Source organism: Tupaia chinensis, unplaced genomic scaffold (genome assembly GCF_000334495.1).
Source record: "Tupaia chinensis unplaced genomic scaffold, TupChi_1.0 Scaffold000275_1, whole genome shotgun sequence".
Classification (NCBI taxonomy): Eukaryota; Metazoa; Chordata; class Mammalia; order Scandentia; family Tupaiidae; genus Tupaia; species Tupaia belangeri.
The window spans coordinates 5,175,030-5,192,905 of record NW_006159757.1 but is presented as its reverse complement, the minus strand read 5'-3'; positions in this window follow the sequence as shown (position 1 = coordinate 5,192,905).

The window sequence follows — 17,876 nt, the reverse complement described above, 5'->3', positions numbered from 1 at the left end:
GTACAAAGTTTCAGTTAGTCATGAGAATTAAATTTGGGAGCACTATTGAAGAGCATAGTGGTGATAATAATAATAATCTATTATATACTTGAAATTTGCTACAAGAGTAGATTTTAAATGTTCTCACTACAAAAAAATAAAATAATAAGTATGAAAGGTGATGGCTATGTTAATCAGATTGATTTAATCATTTTGCTATATATATATATATATAAATTAGAACATCACATTAGATGCTGCAAGTAAATGTACTTTTAATTTGCTGATTATGCCTTAATAAAGATGGAAAAATATATGAAACTTACTTTCAATTTTAAACCATAAAAATAAATTTGTAGCATTTCCCTGATAAGCCATTGTAATAATGTCATCTTAAACTACTACAATTTGTATAATTTCCAGGAAATGTATATATGTTCTTAATGATCATGGTTTGGGGCTGGGTTATGAATTTTTAGTTCTTCCTGAGAACTTTTAGATAAACTTAGATCATGTCTACATTGACAAAGCAGAGTTACCCAATAAATTAAGTACAAAATGTGGTTGTTGAGTTGTCTAAATTGACATTCTAGACTGTCCAGATGATGGCTGAAGCCTCTGAATTATTGACAGTTTAGATGTGAGTTTATGATAATGACATATTTTATTGCCTATTTCTGAGAGATTAAAGTCTTGACTTTACTGCACAGATATACATCAGATATTATCTTACTGGATGACCTTAGAGGCCAGTTTTGATCAACCTAAATTGATCACAAATTTCAAGGAATAAAGAAAAGATTAGGAAAAGGAAATATTTTTATTATCTCTTAAAGAAGTACAGAAATAGTTATGAACACAGTTTTCTCATATATACATTTTAAAGGATTCAGAAACTGCAATATGAACCTCTTCAATTCTGTGAACTATCGAGAAACAGATAATTTTAATATTATGCATCCAAAAAAGAAAAACTCTCACATAGGAAATGTCATCCCCATTAGACATTGCTCCTATCCCTTTCATTACACCAGATTTAAAAAATCTGAAAGTGGGCCAACAGGTGGCATGCAGGTTAAGGTGCTGATTCCAACATGGCTGACTGTGTGGTTTGATCCTGGAACCTGCTTGAAAACCACGTAGGCATATGTGTGTGTTTGCCCAAAATCCAGAGAAGAGAATAGAAGAGAAGAGATTGCAGCATGGCTATTTCCTCTCACTTTCTCTCTCTCTCTCCTTTTTCTGTTTCTCTGGTGAGTGCTTGCACCTTACCAAAACAAAGAAAAACAAAAACCTAGAAGAAACAGCGTACTCAGAGACAGTGGAAATGACACTTACTTTACCCTACAGGTGATAAACTCATATAGACACAGCTTACATAACTTCAACAAGGGCAGAAACACACTCTCTTTCCTTTCTCTTCCATCTTCATAGAAACCTCCCTTGTGCTTCAGGCTTCTGGGTAACCAATTAGCATCATTAGGCATGTCAGTCACTTTCCACCAAAATTTAATATTGCAAGCTCCTGCAAAATGACTTTCAGCTCCTCTCCTTTAATATATTGCTAAAGGATCATTGTAAATGCTCTGAGGTTTAGATATCTAGAAGACATTGGTCAAAACAAAATCTCTTTTGATCTTCAATCAAACAATGGAGGAGCCAGCCTCCACCCACGTTCATCACCTCCAGCTGGAAGCCAGCCCTCTCCCAAACAACCCACAGAGACTCCAGAAAACCTGTCTCTTCCTGCATGTACTGCAGCCTGCAGAATGCCGGGATGGGAGATAGCAAGACAGCCCTTTCATAATGGGTAGCCGAATATAAGCATTCTAAGGCAGCTCCTTTTCAGACTGACTTCTAATATTCAGGTTTGGTTGAACTTGTGCAGGGTGAAAGAAAGAATGCAAACAGCATTCATTTCTTTCATTTCCAAACACCACAAGAAATCGATTCTGTCCATTTTCTTGGCAAATAATTCAACTTGTTTTCTAAGAAGCTAAAGTAAGTACTCTTCCCAGAAGGTTTTTCTCTGTTCATTTTCTTTGGGGAAATATATGTTTCTATTTTGGTTAATGACTTAGGGAATATCCAAAATTCATGCTTTAGAAATTTTTGCACAGTTCAAAAGAAATTTCTTTTTACCACAAAGCTCCAAGAGGTTAATGTGTTTCTCTGAAGTCTTATGGTTTATGGTAGAATCAGAAAACTTCCTATTTATTTATATTCCCGTCATGTTTACTCCCCTTTTTTTTTCTTTGTCTTCTTGCTGTCTACTGTATTCTATTCCTCTGGAGAGACCAGAACCACACTGGTGTGGTTTGGGAATATTATCATCTGTTAATAATGTGTTTAATTTTTTCCCACATGATTTAAAGAGGTAATTATAACATATCATCTCAGAGTAATAAAAATGTACAATACATATTAAGTCAAGTTTTATTCAAGCCTTTAGCAGCCTTGAATTTCTTCCAGGTCTTTTTAGGGGAAATTTTTGCCCCCAGGGGTTGGGGAACTTGGCATGGAACACCCATTAAGTATGACGAGGGCTTGATTCCCAGTACACAGCAATGAGATCTTGCCCTTCAAAAAGTCTCTTTGATTTTGCTTCAACAGAAAAATAAAATAAATAAATAAATAAATAAACCTGTGCTTTGTGCTTTTTTTCTTAATTAAGAATTGGGGAAACTTGGAATATCCACGTTTTATAGGTTCTTGATATTGATCAGTTACTTTGTCTGTATACCACAATGTTTTCCCCCACACCTTATGCATCCGTGTATAATGATATATCATGAATTAAACAAAACTGTGACAAATCCCCCTTTTTTTTTTTTAGCAACTTATTATGAATCTCCTGGGTCTTCAATACCTCCTATTCTATGAGCAGGTGGTGTTAATTTTCTTTCTTAAAAGTTAAAGGGCAGCTGGAAGAGCACATGGAAGGAACTTCTTTTTTCTATCATATATGTATAAATTCATTTTAGGGAGGAACACTGTCCTGTCAGCCTCAATTGTAGCATTTGTGAAATGATCCAATATGCCTATGTTCTAAATCATACCTCTAGTACAAACATTTGCATCCAATTTTACAAAATAAAAGAATTGTTGGAAATATATATGGTGTGTGTGTGTGTGTGTGTGTGTGTGTGTGTATATATATATATATATATACACACCATATATATATCTGGACTCTCATGGCCAACCGTGAGATATATCTCTATCTCTATCTATCTATCTATCTCTCTATCTATAGATAGATAGGTATAGATATCTATAGATATATCTAGATAGATATACGCATACCATATATATACCTTTTAGCTCTAATAATTTAAGAGTAAATGTAAATATATTTGCCATAGAAAACAATCTAATAAACAATGCCAGCTTTTACCATAAAGGAATGTGCCCATCCCTTCTTCTGTACCTTGACAATGTGTTCTACTTTCCTAAAATGTGAGAAATAAAGTTGGTTGGTACTAAAAAGAACAAATGACAAATCTAAGTTTAAAGGGATGATACCGGCCCGGCTGAGCCAATCTGGGAGGAACTCTTGGGCAGCCAGAGGCACTGTAATTTGTCATCTAAGGAAAAGACAAAGGAGGAGGAGGGCATATGAGAGATTAGGGTCCTGGTGACAAAACTGGCTTCATCCACAATCTTGCCTAGAGCCAGTTGTAGGCATTATTTTAGACTCAGATTCAAGAATGTGTTCTTGCTCAGCACTGTGCTAGGTAATTCACCTGTGTTATCTACGTTGATCTTCACACATATGCACACACACACACACACACACACACACACACACACACACACACACCCCTATAATATTGGCATGATTATTCTCATTTTTGAGTTTAGAAACCAACCACAGCTGGCTTGCTGTTGGATCTGATGTTGCTAACCACCCAGATACTCCACTAGATTGTCAGTTGCTAGGGGTTGCTTACTTTTTATCTATCTTATTGCCTACTGTCTCAGAGGAGAGTCAAAGGAATGGTTAGTTAGTCTGATATATATATATATATTTTTTTTTTTGAGGGTTCTTTTTCTTTTTCTTTTTTTTTTTGAGAGGTTTATGCTATGGGGTGTGTGTGCTCACTGGAAAGACAGAGACAGAGAGACAGAAAGCAAGACATCATCCCCCAGGGAGAATGGCCACACCACAATCTCTTCTCCTTCATTCTCCTTACAGAATCTTGGGCACGTACGCACACTTGCCTGGCATGAGCTTAAGCCACTGAGTCCAGGATTCAAACTGCAGACAACTACATGGGAGTCCAGCAAAATAACCATTTCACCATTTGCTGGTCCCTCTGATAATTATGTCTAGGTATTTATTTATTTATTTATTTACTTGCTTACTTATTTATTTAAGAGGATTTTACCTAGGGTGCATGTGCTCACTGAAGAGATCCAGAGGCAGTGAGAGGGAAAGTAAGAAATCATTCTTCTCCAGGGGGAATGACCATGCCACAATCTCTTCTCCGTTCTTCTCCCAGGACCTTGGGCATGCACTCACACATGCCCAACATGAGCTTCAAGCCATCGGGCTCAGGACTTGAACCACGGTTGGCCATAAGAGTCCAGCAATGTAATCCCTATGCCATCTACTAACCCCTATGTTAAGGTTATTAAAGCTGACTTTTGCTTAGTTCAATAATTCTAAAAGTTAACATTTGAATTTTGAAAGCCGTTTTCTTCAATATTATACTCTATTTTTCATTTTCAAAGTTTTATTATTTCAGTCATATCATTCCCTAACCTTGAGATCACTTAGCTTCATTTACTAGTTTTGGCAAATAAATTAAAACACTAGGACATATCTTTAAGTAGACTTGTAGGATATTTCCCCTTAAGGGCACAAAGGAAGTTTCACTCCTATGTCTTTGTCCTTTGAGTTATAGTTCCTTCCAAATTTCATTTTATGAGGAATTCAATGACTAATTGGAAATGAATCAGGGCTAGAGTTGCCTCATTCTCTAAACAAATATCCATTCTTGGAACCAGTAGATGGTGTAATGGTTACATTGCTGGACTCCCATGTAGTCGACTGTGGTTCAAGTCCCAAAACTGGCAGCTTAAAACTCATGCCAGGTGTGTGTACATGTGTGCCCAAGATCTCGAGAGGAAAATGGAGGAGAAAGGATTGCAACATGGCCATCCCCTTGGTGGGGGTTGGGGAGTGGGAGGTGAGGTGATGGGGAGGAGATTTTTCGCTTTCTTTTTGTCTCTTTGGCAAATGTGTGCACCCTGTAGCAAAAATCTCCCTAGGGGAAAAAGAAAAGTATCCATTCTTCCTAGGGACCAAATCTTGATTTTTGGCCAAGCAGAAATACTGTTTCTCACCCTGCTTTTCAACAAGCTGACTGCATTCTGCTAAAAAGATATAAGCACAAGTGTACAGGAGACCCAGGGATGTCTCTTTAAAGGAGGAAGGAGGGGAGAATGTTTTTGAAGAACATCCCTTCTCCATCTTGCTGCTGCAAACCAAAGGAATCTGTAGAAGATTGTTTTAGCCAATTTGCATTTATTTATTTGTAATACATTACCGAACATAATTGTGAGTGGGGAGCAATATTGAAGCACCCAATCCCAGGGAAGGGCTCTAAACACTCACCCATACCATTCACCAATAGCCATCTTGTGCTTAAGCCGGCTAGATAGAACACTCACACACATAAAGCAATTTTTTTTTAACTCACAGGTCAGCAGAACAGGACATTAAAACCATGGTATTCATGGAAAATCAGTCCTGTAAGGCACAGAAAGGTTGCCCACTGTTGCAGCACAGCTCATGGACTCCAGATATGCATCCTGCTTGAATTTTATACTAGGGCTAATTGGAATCACTGAGTTAAAGTGTTGTAGGACATCCTGTTCCAGGAGGAATGGGAACATAGCCAGGGTTGTTCAAGCTAGCTCCTCTGTATCTCAGGATGCTGCATTCCCAGCAAATCTGCAGCCATTTTTGAGAACTGTAAGTAAGAAAAGGGGAAAGGCTGAGTTGCCAAAGTCATTTGAGTATTTATCCTACACTTGGGCAGGGGTGGAGCATCTGTCCACACTGTAGCCTCTATGAGCTGGCCATCAGCCCTTGAGGTAGCTGGCAAGAGATCTCTGATAGATGGCCCATACTTCCATATATAGCAGAGAGTAAGGATTTTATGAAGCTGGTAGATCAAGCACACATACTCTATGGAATATCACTCAGCCATAAAAAAGAAGACCTTGGCTTTTGACAAAAAGTGGATGAATATGGAAGACTTACTGCTGAGTAAAGTAAGCCAAATCATGAAGGAGAGACATTGTATGTCTCCGCTTAATCTATACCAATGTCCTCACTCTATGTCCTAAACTGAATGACTAAAGGATATAGAAACATACTAAATGGTTGTGAATACCAGATACAGTGTAGAAAAGGGGTAGGTGAAGGAGTAGAGTCTGAGGAAGGACATTAAGGAGAAAATTAGAGAGGCAAGTCATTTATGAAACAAAGAAATGGTTTATTATCTACTGAAGTTAACTTTATAGTATTGTTAACTGGACTGGTGAGAAATGTACAGATGCTGGAATATTCACTTTGCAAGTTAAGTAACGTGATTGAATGTATAAAAGAAATTGAAATTAAAAAATTAAAGAAAAAATAAAAGAAAAAGGCATCTGGGGCCAGCAGATGGCATAGCAATTATGTAGCTAGACTCCCACATGGCCACAACTGCTTTTCAAGTCCCAGACACAGTGGCGTGAAAATCTAGCTGGGTGCATGTGCATACATGTCCAAGATTCTGGGAGGAGAATGAAGGAGAAGGGATTGCAGGTTGGCCTTCCCCCCTGGGGGTTATTTCTCACTTTCTCTCTCTCTTCAGCAAGCTCATGTGCCCTAAGGAAAAAAAACTATAAAAAAAAAAAAAGAAAAGAAAAGAAAGAAAGAAAGAAAGAAGGAAAGAAAGAAAGAAAGAAAGAAAGAAAGAAAGAAAGAAAGAAAGAAAGAAAAAGACGTGTAATGAAGAAATCATATTTTATTGAAGTATGATTGGCAAATAAAAATTATATACATTTACAGTGTACAACGTGATGTTTTAATATACATATCATGAAATGATTATCACTATCAAACTATTTAATGCAACTATCACCTCACGTAGTTCTCTCTTTGTGTGTCTCTTTATATGTGTGGTGAGAACATTTAAGATCTACTCTCTTAGCAAAATTTAAAGTATGTAATACAATATTTTTTTTCTTTTTTTGTAGAGGTTTTTGCTATAGGGTGCGTGTGCTTGCCAGAAAGACAGAGAGAGACAGAGAGAAAGTGAGAAATCACTCCCCAGGGGGAATGGCCACACCGTAATCCCTTCTCCTCCATTCTCCTCTCAGGATCTTGGGCACGCATGTACACGTGTCTGGTGTGAGTTTAAACCCCCGGGTTTGGGACTCAAACCACAGTCAACTACATGGGAGTCTAGCGACATAGCCATTATGCCAACTGCTGGCCCCACCCTCGAGACTTATTCCTCCTGTCTAACTGAAACTTACCTAATGTCTAATTACTTCTGGTGTGGCAGAAGTATAAAAAATCAACTAGAGAATGGATAGTGACACAGAGATAAAATGCAATCATCTGTAAGGCTAATCAACATGGGAGTCTTCCAGATTTGTGTCCTGAGATTTCCCTTCGTATGCCAGGCACATGCGTGACCATGATTTTGGGGTGACTGAAGCTGGAGGTGGATCATGGTATTAAGACCCTATCAGAGATGTCAGGATGCTGTTTCCCTCTCTCTCTTTCTCTTATTTGTGGAAAAAAGTAATAGACTAATTAATTTTATTAATACATTAATTTTAAAATCTTGCAATTAGCATTTATTACAGAAGACCATGGAAGAAACATCAGCACTTAAATATCTACTCTTGTCCTTAATGTGAGAAATGAAAAGTCTATTTTGGTTCAAATTACTTTTAAAAATACATATAGTCTCTGCTGCATTATGCAGTGGTTAATTGCACCATGCCAAATCCTACATGGTTAATCAGAGTTCTAGTTCTGGCTCTGGTGGCTTGAAAAACAAGCTGGGCATGTGTGCACACACCCAGGATCCTGACAAGATGGAGAATTGGAGGAAAAAAGGATTGCGGCATGACCAGACCCCTCTCTCTCTCTTTCTCATGCATGCACATACATTCTCTGATATTAAAACAGAAGTATGTGTGTGTGTGTGTGTGTGTGTGTGTGTGTGTGTGTGTGTGTGTAGTGGTTTTAGAAAATATGTCACACATTTTCACACACACACACACACACACACACACATATAGATAGATAGATAGATAGATAGATAGATAGATAGATAGATAGATATATTTTATTTCCTATATATCTATCTATCTATCTATATATATATATATAGGAGCTAGAGGTACTGACTTCTCCTGTACGTCTATAAATGTACTCACACTTTAGCCCTATTACCAAAAACTAGATACCTAAACATTTTGAGACTGTTTCCTCACTTGTAAAGTGGGAAATGTGCTTATATACTTAACAGGGTCATTTTTAGGGAACATGCTTTGTACAAGGTAACTTTGAACACTAAAATGTCAGTGAATGCTCATTGGCTGAATATCATAAAGTTCAGAGACCACCAAATCAAGTTTACTTCCCTTAAGATACAGACATGGAAATGGAAGCACATAGCTATGCAGAGATATGGATGCCGTGTTTTTTATATGTGTGTGTATGTATACACACATATGCACATGCACACACACATATATGTATGTGTGTATATATATATATGCTTCAACTATGTCATATTTTGTTCCAGTAACATGTGAGTAAGTTATGTAAACTTCTGCAAAAGTAAACATTTTTTCTAAATATAAAATAGGATTTTGAATCATTTAAATACAAAGTACTTTCCACTACCTTTCCTCCTATTGAGGGAACTATAAGTAGATAAGCAGGAAATATCAGAAGGGTTGGAGGGTGAAAGGATAACCCAGGCAGAGAGAATAACTTGAGTGAAGACATGGGCATGGTAAGTTCAATTATCTAGTGTTAATATGTAGAAAGGGACTGGCATAAGATTAGGTCAAGGGAGAAAGCTGCATTAATTTTATGTTTATGAGAACAGGTGGTAGTGAGGGATAACACAACTGGACTCAAAAGGGAAAGGTCCTGGGTTCAAGTGCTGAGACTTCCCTAGTACATTGGACACATGCAAGTGTTTGTGATCCTGGCAGAACGAGACTGGGGGCAGGCTGTGTCATGGGGGACACTACTGGGAGTGCACATTTCTCCATTTTTGTCTCTCTGTCTTTCTCTCTTATGGAATAAATAAACTTTAAACAATTATTTTTAAAATTTATGTTAAAATCATAAATTTTTCTAAATAATTGCCGAAATTATTGACAAATTTGGGGAGCATTAGAAAGCATGGAGCAATACAGTGTGTTGGATCCTCTTGGTAACATTAAGGAGTTTTAAGACCACAAATGTGGTCTGGTGCTGTTCTAGTAAGATACCTGAATGAAGCTGTCCACCTGGCAGAAGCATATGAGTCTGGAACCAAGTAAGAGGTCTAGAGAGGAAAGATAATTTGGAAATCTCCAATCTATACATGTACATTAGACCTTGGAGAAGGGAGAAGCTACTCTTTGAGAGTATAGAATGATGAAACATGAAAGTAGTATTACCTGTTAGATTCACATCTGTCTTCAGAGATGTATGAAAGAGACTGTAAGGAAAGATTTATAGGACGGCCTGATACAGCCTTCCAGGATTTTTATTTCAAAGGCAGCCCAATCTGAGGAACATTTACTTAAATGCAGAGCTGGGGGGCCTAATCCCAGGTTTGATAAACTAGAGACTCTACGAGAGTGGTCCAAGTCACTGAATTTTAACCAAGCCCTCTAGGTGAGAGTCAATGCTCTTGTTTTTAGAAGCCAGGATTTTGTCGATGCAACAATTTAGGGGGCTCTAGGCACAGAACTTTTAGACATGGGTACAAGAGGAGATTGCTAAAATGTTCCAGATATGGAGGGTCTTTTTCTAGGAATGAGAAGCTCTAAAGGACTCAATCTATAGGAGTAGTAGTTGCTCTATGTTTTCCATGGAATGTTAGAGATGGCACCCTCATTCTGAACTTAATGGAAGCAACGGGCTTTTCTTCTGGTCAGCAGGAGATTGAATGACAAAGCATGGTCTTAGTAAAGTGTGGAATTTAAAACGAATGAAGAGTCAGGACACCATGAGAGCACTATGGTGTTGGTTTCACTAACTCACTGTGTCATCTGGGGCAATCACGTAAGCTCTTTATATTAGTCCATTGCTGTGTTGCCAAACAGAAATACCAAGACTGGTTGATGTACAAAGGATAAAAAGCTTATTAGATTCTTGATTTTGGTGGCTGAAAGTTAAGAGTATGGGCCTGGCATCCAGCCAGTCTCTGGCTGTGAGTTTCAACATAGCTGAAAGAAGTAGGCAAGTCCGCAGCCATGTACAGAGGGAGAGAGAAAAAGCTCATATGAAAAAGAGAGAGGAAACTGACTTTCCACTTCTGTTTGTCTCTCCCACTCTCCCAACTGGTTAGATGGCACCCTTTACCTCACCACCTCCCAGTGCCCAAATTCCAGAACCTGAATCTCTGGGGGAACAACCTAATATCCAAACCACAGAACTTTCTGAGCCTCAACTTCCTCATCTGTAAAAGGGAGTAATTGTAATTATCTCTTTGCTTTGTTGTGAGGCCTGTCTCTGTGTTTTGGATTTTCTTTTTGGTGAGGACTAAATGAGATCATATAGCTAACATGTCCATCCTCTGGAAAGCACTTAATAATAAGATTAAGTACTATTAGCACTTGTACTAAGAAACTTAGTGGGACCAGAGGCTCATAAACTCCCAATGAGTAGTTTACTAAGATAGCTGAAGGCTCTGAAATCTTTTCAGGTTCTCAGATTCCCTGGGGAGAGTGTGATCTGGACAAAGATGATTACATTATTTTTCTTTCTTACATTTATTTTCCTAGAAGATATTTCTCAAGGAAAATGAGAGCCTTTATAATTTTCAACCTTTAAAAACCAATTATTTCTGAGTTATTTTTGCATTTATGTAAAGCACCAAATTAATTTCAACTGAATTTTCTTTTCTGTGATCAACGATGAGGTCAGCTGGTAAAGAATACGATAGTCTAACAACACTGTGCATTGCCCCTCAGAGCTCTAATTGCCTTAATTCTCTATCATTTTATTCTGAGAACTAGCATCTCTTTATTCCCTCTTAAAATCTTGGTATCAGAATATATGCATGAATAACAATACATTAATATGCAATTCAAGTTGCAGGGTTTACATGTTACAATTCTGCATGGAGAAGAGCCTTTAAATCCAGAAGTCCTGGTCCCAAATGTTCTTCAACTCCACGACACAGAGAGACAAAACCTCAGAACAGAGGTGGTATCATGATATCCCGCTCTCATTCATTATATATAATATCTCTGTCCTGGCCTTTAGATTTCCTGTGTCCCTTGGCAATTGTGGAGAGAGAGATTTGAGCCAGCCTCTAAAGAGAAGCGATGCCACATTCCTTCCATTACCTGAGTTGCTATCTCCTCAGTGGCTTTTTTTCTTCCTCCCTCGCTCTCCTTTTTTTTTTTTCTTTCCCAAAAGAGTACATCTTTGGAAATTGAGAATATTCAGTGAACAGAACTCATAAATCAAATCATTATCATTAATAATCAAAGTGAGACGTTGTGAGAAATAGCAAATTAATCACCACTGGCAGGTGAAGCTTCTTCCAGCATGTGCTTTCTGCATACTAAAGGGAGGAGAATTTTCCCCAGTGGATTTTTTTTTTTTCTTAGTGAACAGTGTACTTTTTGGTTGACTGGAAACTATATTCACACCTACATTTCCATACTACTAAGAGGACTGGTTGTGTTTAATAAAACTTGATTTTCAGAACCACTTTTGTTCCATACATAACCTATATTATAATTTAATGTTACTTCATTAGTAATCACATTGTAGATTTGGAGTTGAAAGCATTTTTCTAGAAGAGAAAAACAACAGTATCACAAATTTAGATTTAGATTTATTTACTTTCTTATGTCTTCGTACTTACTTATTTGGCAGCCTATAATCTTAGTTTAAATTCTTCGTTGTTGAAAATGGAAGACACATCTAAATATATTTTCTACTATGATTATAAATTTCATAAGCAGCTACAAAAACAATTCATAGACTTTTTGAGAACACTCAATTTCTCCAGGGGAAAAAAATAATAATCACCATGTTTCCCTTTTCAGCTTTCCTGGGAAGTAGAAAATACTTTTCTTCGGTCGAGAAAATGTGTCAGGAACATTTAATTTTTTTCCCAGTTCACACGGCATTTCTGGGTTCAAGTGTATATCATGCTGGGTAAAGTCTCTTCACAATCTAAATGATGTATAGTGATTTAATGTATGAATAATAATAAAAATAAATATAAAGAAAACCAGATTTATATTTTCTGATCCAGTCACAGACAGTGTCATCAGTCCTTTCAGTTCTTACTAATTTTTGCAAGGCCATTACAGTTAAAATATAGAAGAGAAAATACACACTAATTTCTGGATTTTATTTTCATTTGTTTTATTAAATCACAATTTACTGCATAATAAAAATGCATGAGGTACTTCGGAAGGTACATACGTATTTTAAACTCCATGTGAAGGGACAGGCTAACAATATATTTGGGGATTGAGAGAACATAAAAATAAAAGCAAAGTGTGTTTAAGAATGGAGAAACATAGCATTTTAGTAAAGCCAACGTGCTTTTGAGAGCCTGTGCCGTTGTTAGCCATAGCTTAACTAAACAACGGTAGGCTGGTTAGGACAGAGACTGTCATTATCTTTTACCTAGAATCATTTTTCCCTGCCATGGCCATTACCAATTACTTTTAGCTCAATTCAATAATCCTCATCAGTACCCTAGGAGTTTAACTAGAAAGCCACATTAGGGTTCAAATGTTGGGGTTTTGTGAATGTAGACTTCTCAAAATCTCTTCAGCAGCTTCCTGAATTATTCAGGAGTGTCAGTGTCTATTTCTTTCATATTACTTATATACAGGTATTTCTTCTTTTTGAGAGCATTTTTATTTGGTAAAGAAAAGCAAAATTGAAGCGATTCTACGATGCATGTTACCGAAGACAGAGACTAAGAAAGTGATTTAAAAATAGATAAATAGATAAATGCATTTTCTTTAACATTACACATATTGGATACTATTTCCTGGACTTCTTTTTAGTCTCTGTTTGTGGTATAATTTGTCATTCTCCTTGAATTTCTTTCTCTAGTAATCTTTTGCAAGGTGAGTTCGTCATTTGACAAGAGGAAGCAATTTCCTGGGTTGATGAGCTCTTTACTGGGAGACTCTGCTCAGCTTTTTGAGCACACCAATGTCCTTAATGTCTGAGGAGATGAAATCCAACTCTCCCCTGAAGTGGAGAACTGGTTTATCAGAAACTGTGGTCTTTTTATGTCTGACTAGCTTGTTTTGTTTGTTAACCATGAGAAAGTCTTATTCCTTCTTCTTTTGAGAGTGAATATGTTACTATAATAATTGAAAACAAACTTTAGGGCTGGCCCCATAGTTTAGTGGTTAAAGGAACTGAATCTCACATGACTGACTTCAGTTCCAGCTTTGGCCCCAGTGGCCTGAGAAGCATGTTGGGTACATGCCCAAAATCCAGATGGAAGAAAGAAATGGAGAAGTACTTGTGGCATGACCATGCTCCATTGGGGATACTCTCCCTCTCCACTTCTGATGGTCTCTTTGTCTTTCTCTGGTGAGCACACACGACCTTTGGTGATTAAAAGAAAAGATTAAACCCCCCAAACTGAATTTTAACAGAAAAAATAACAAGGCAGTATAGCATAAAATTGTCTTCTTTCATTTTGGTTTGGAACTTTCTTTTCCTCAGTATTTGAAGCAACGTGGAAAGTGCAATATCCCTCTTTCTTACTTGGTCCAGAATATTACACGAGTGAGAGCTGAACAGAGTATTTTCGGTAGTTCCCCTTTTTGATCCTCCAAAACATCACATACATACTGCTGTTCCTGGAGAATTGTATATATGACTTAAAATCCATTGAAAATGATTTTCCTGGATGTTGATTTAGGGGTCAAAATGTTATAAGTTAAGGATCACATCTTTGGGTTTCTTGATTGTTAGTTAGTGTAATATTTGTTTTTACTATTCCAGGTTTAGGAATACGAAACTAGTCATTAAGTAATTATTAAATAATATTGCAAATCATGCACAAACAAGAAGTGAAATAAATTTTCTCTCCCTCTTATTTTCCTTTAATTTCTCTCCTATTCTTTTTCCTCTTCTCCCGATTTCAGGCACCTACTCAAGTTTTGTTTTTTGTAATTCACACTGTGCTGTAGAATAAAGTTAGGTTTTCATGATTTTTCTTTGCAACTTAACTGTATGAATATAAAAAGTTCCTGAGCAATAATGTACATTAGGCTATTCAATAACACCAGGAATTTAAAGCGATTTTATATCTCTTCGAATCAGGAACATTAATTAATCATATGATGAGAATACAACGTTTTATTTACCAGTGCAAGAGGCTGCCAAGATCTTTCTGACTTTAATAATTGCACATGCTGTTGAGGGAGGAAAAATTAATTTAGTTAATAAATTGGAGAGTTTTTTTTTTTTCCTATCGTAGTGAAGCTGGAAAGTAGCCAGACCGTAATGCTAATGCTACTAAAGTTGAGATGTGGATTACTTTTACTAAAAGCTTTACCCGCCTTTATTTAAAGAAAAAAAAAATGTATTGGGCACAATACATGAAGCTTGTTTCTCATGACTGCAGGTAATAAAGTCATCAAAGTTTGTTTTTCCCCCTCAGGCACCAATGCATTGCACAGAATAGGGTTCCTGCAAGGATGGCACACTCTCGGGTGCACAGGTGGATTTGCAGAGGTGTCTGCCATATACTGACTGCTGCAGCTCCATGGGAATGGAGCAAGTGGTCCTTAAAGTGTGCTGTTGTGGAGGGATGAGCGTCTCAGCGTGGGGATAGAGCAGCAGAGGGAAACAGGCTTGCCATAGCTTTCTTGCCTCCCCATCTTTACACACATTTATTCCCCTGGCAGAAGTGTTTTATTGCTCTTTTTCCTTCTCTGCTCTCCACTGTCCAATTCCCACTTTCAACAATTATTTTAGACCCTCCCCTTCTAAGAGTCTTTCCCTGATTGCCTCATCCACCCTCTTCACCCTCTTTCTTTTCTACTGGCCCCATTATTGAACTCACTTTGATTCACAGCGCTTTTCCGGAAACATAATGCTGTACCGTATATATTCTATATTTACATGTATATAGTCTGTTATCTCCCGCTAAACTTCTTGAGGCTGGAGATAGGTTCTGACCAATCAATGATTGCCAATCATTGTAATTCAAAGTGTTAAAGTGTTATTTGACACATTAATTATTAGTGAACATGCATTGCCTTTATTTGAAATGGAAACTGCATTAGTAAGAAGGTATGTCTACCAGTTCAACAATTTATTGATGATATGTATCATTTATTAAGTCACTTAATGAGTTGGTTCTCAGTACTCTCATGTAATGTACAATATTCAAAGATGTCTATATTGTATGGTCTAACATTGTATGAATTATTTGGTTTTTGTTTGTTTGCTTGTTAAAAATTAATTAATTAAATACTTAATTTTAATTTAACCAGAGAGGGACAGAGTGTGTGTTAGAGAGAGAGAGAGAGAGAGAGAGAGAGAGAGAGAGAACATGAGAAAGCAAGCCTCCGGATCTGGGACTTGAACCGTGATTGCCCATGTGGGAGTTCAGTGCCCTTAACACCTGCCAGCCCCATTTTTTTTAAGGGATATTTTTTCTATAGGATGAATGTGCTTGGTGGAGACACAAAGAGACACAGGGAAAAATGATAAATTATCCCTCCACCATCCAGGGAGGTATGGCCACACTGCATTTCCTACTCCTCTATTCTCCTCTGAGGATTTTGGACATGCACACACACACACCTGACATGAGTTTCAAACCACTGGATCCAGGACTTGAAACAAGGTCAGCCATGTGGGAGTCCAGTGCCATAACCAGTATGCCACCTGCTAGCCCCATTTATATGAGTTTAAGGTTTATTCCTTTGTAAGAGAGAGAGAGAGACAAAGACAGGAATTTCCAATAGAGTTTCCATACAGCAATCCTCCCCCAGTCCCAGCCAGACTGGATTACAAGCACACATGTGCTTGGTTCATACAAGGAGGCCCTGGAATGTGACGTGGGACCAGCATCACAGGGTATAGCATTGCTGATGGGGTCCAGCATCACAGGGTGTAGCATTACTGCTAGGCCACCGTCTGGCCCTATATGCTTATTTTTATATGGACTATACATATTTTTGCCAGAGAACACATGTACTTACCAGAGACAGACAGAGAGACAGAGAGAAAAATAGAGAGAAAGAATGCCTCAATGGGGCACGGTCACACCACAATCCCTTTTCCTCCATTTCTGCATCCTGGTGGGATTTGGGGCATGCATGCCCATCAGCCCACTCTCTCTTTTAAGGCACTGGACCAGGATTTGAACAGTGATTGGGCATGTGAGAATTGGCTTTCTTAACCATATGCTACAAGACTGGCCTAGACCATTTATGGTACAATTTTTTTTAGCGTTTTATTAATTTAATAGAAATAAAAGACTAGAGCTAAGATTCAAATAAAATGGAGAGTTGTGTATCATTTAGCATATAAATTGGTAAGTAAATTTTAAATATTTAGTGCTAGATATAATTTTTCTAATTTTTTTTTAATTGTCAGAGAGTGTGTGTGCTCACAATATAGAAACAGAGAAGGGGAGAAAGCACTCCGTCAATGTGGTGTGGTCATGCTGCAATCCCTTCTCCTTAATCAATGCAGATTTGGGGCACACATGCACATGCATCTGATGTGTTTTTCAAGCTGCTCAGGACTGGATTTGAACCATGGGTAGCCATGTGGGATTTGGCTTCCTTAACTACGAAGCCACAGAGCTGGCCCTGTACAATCTAAGTGTCCATCAATAAGTAAATGGATGAAGAGAATGTGGTATAGGTACATAAGGCACTAGAAATTCACTTGATCATTAAAAAGAATAAAACCTTTTCATTGGAGGCAACATGGACAAGCATGAAGGACATATATAAAAGCTAAAAAAGTTAACCTTGTAGAAGTAAGAGTAGAATCGTGATTACTAGAGGCTCAGAGGATAGAAGAAAGGGAGGAGAAGTTAACAAATTTAAAATTAGAGTTAGATAGTAAGAATAAGTTGTAGTGTTCCACAGTGTAGTAGGGTAAGTATACCTAAGAATAATGTATTATATATTTCAAAAATGCTAGAAGACAGAATTTTGAATGTTCCCAGAAAAGTAATAATAAGTACTTGAGGTGACGGATATGCTAATTATCCTAATTCAATCAACACATTGTATTCATGTATCATAAAACTATTGTACTCCATAAATATATACAATTATTATGTAAAAATTTAAAATAATTTTAAAATAATTTCTGAATTAACCAAATTTGAGAGTGTCTATTAAATATATATGCAAGTACTTGTGGAATTAATAGATACACAATAATTTGTAAAACATGCATATATTACTGTCATATTCATAAAGACATTTTGTTTGGAATCCAACTGAATTTACTTAAAAAACAAGATCCTCAGAACATTACTCAAAATCCTTTTTCAAAGTCAAAGTATCTGTAAACATGATTTGAGATTCTAACATTTAGCCATCATCTGTTACATGTTTAATGTTACCCCAAATTTCTTTCCAATTCCCGAACTCCATTGCAATATCCATTTTTACCTACT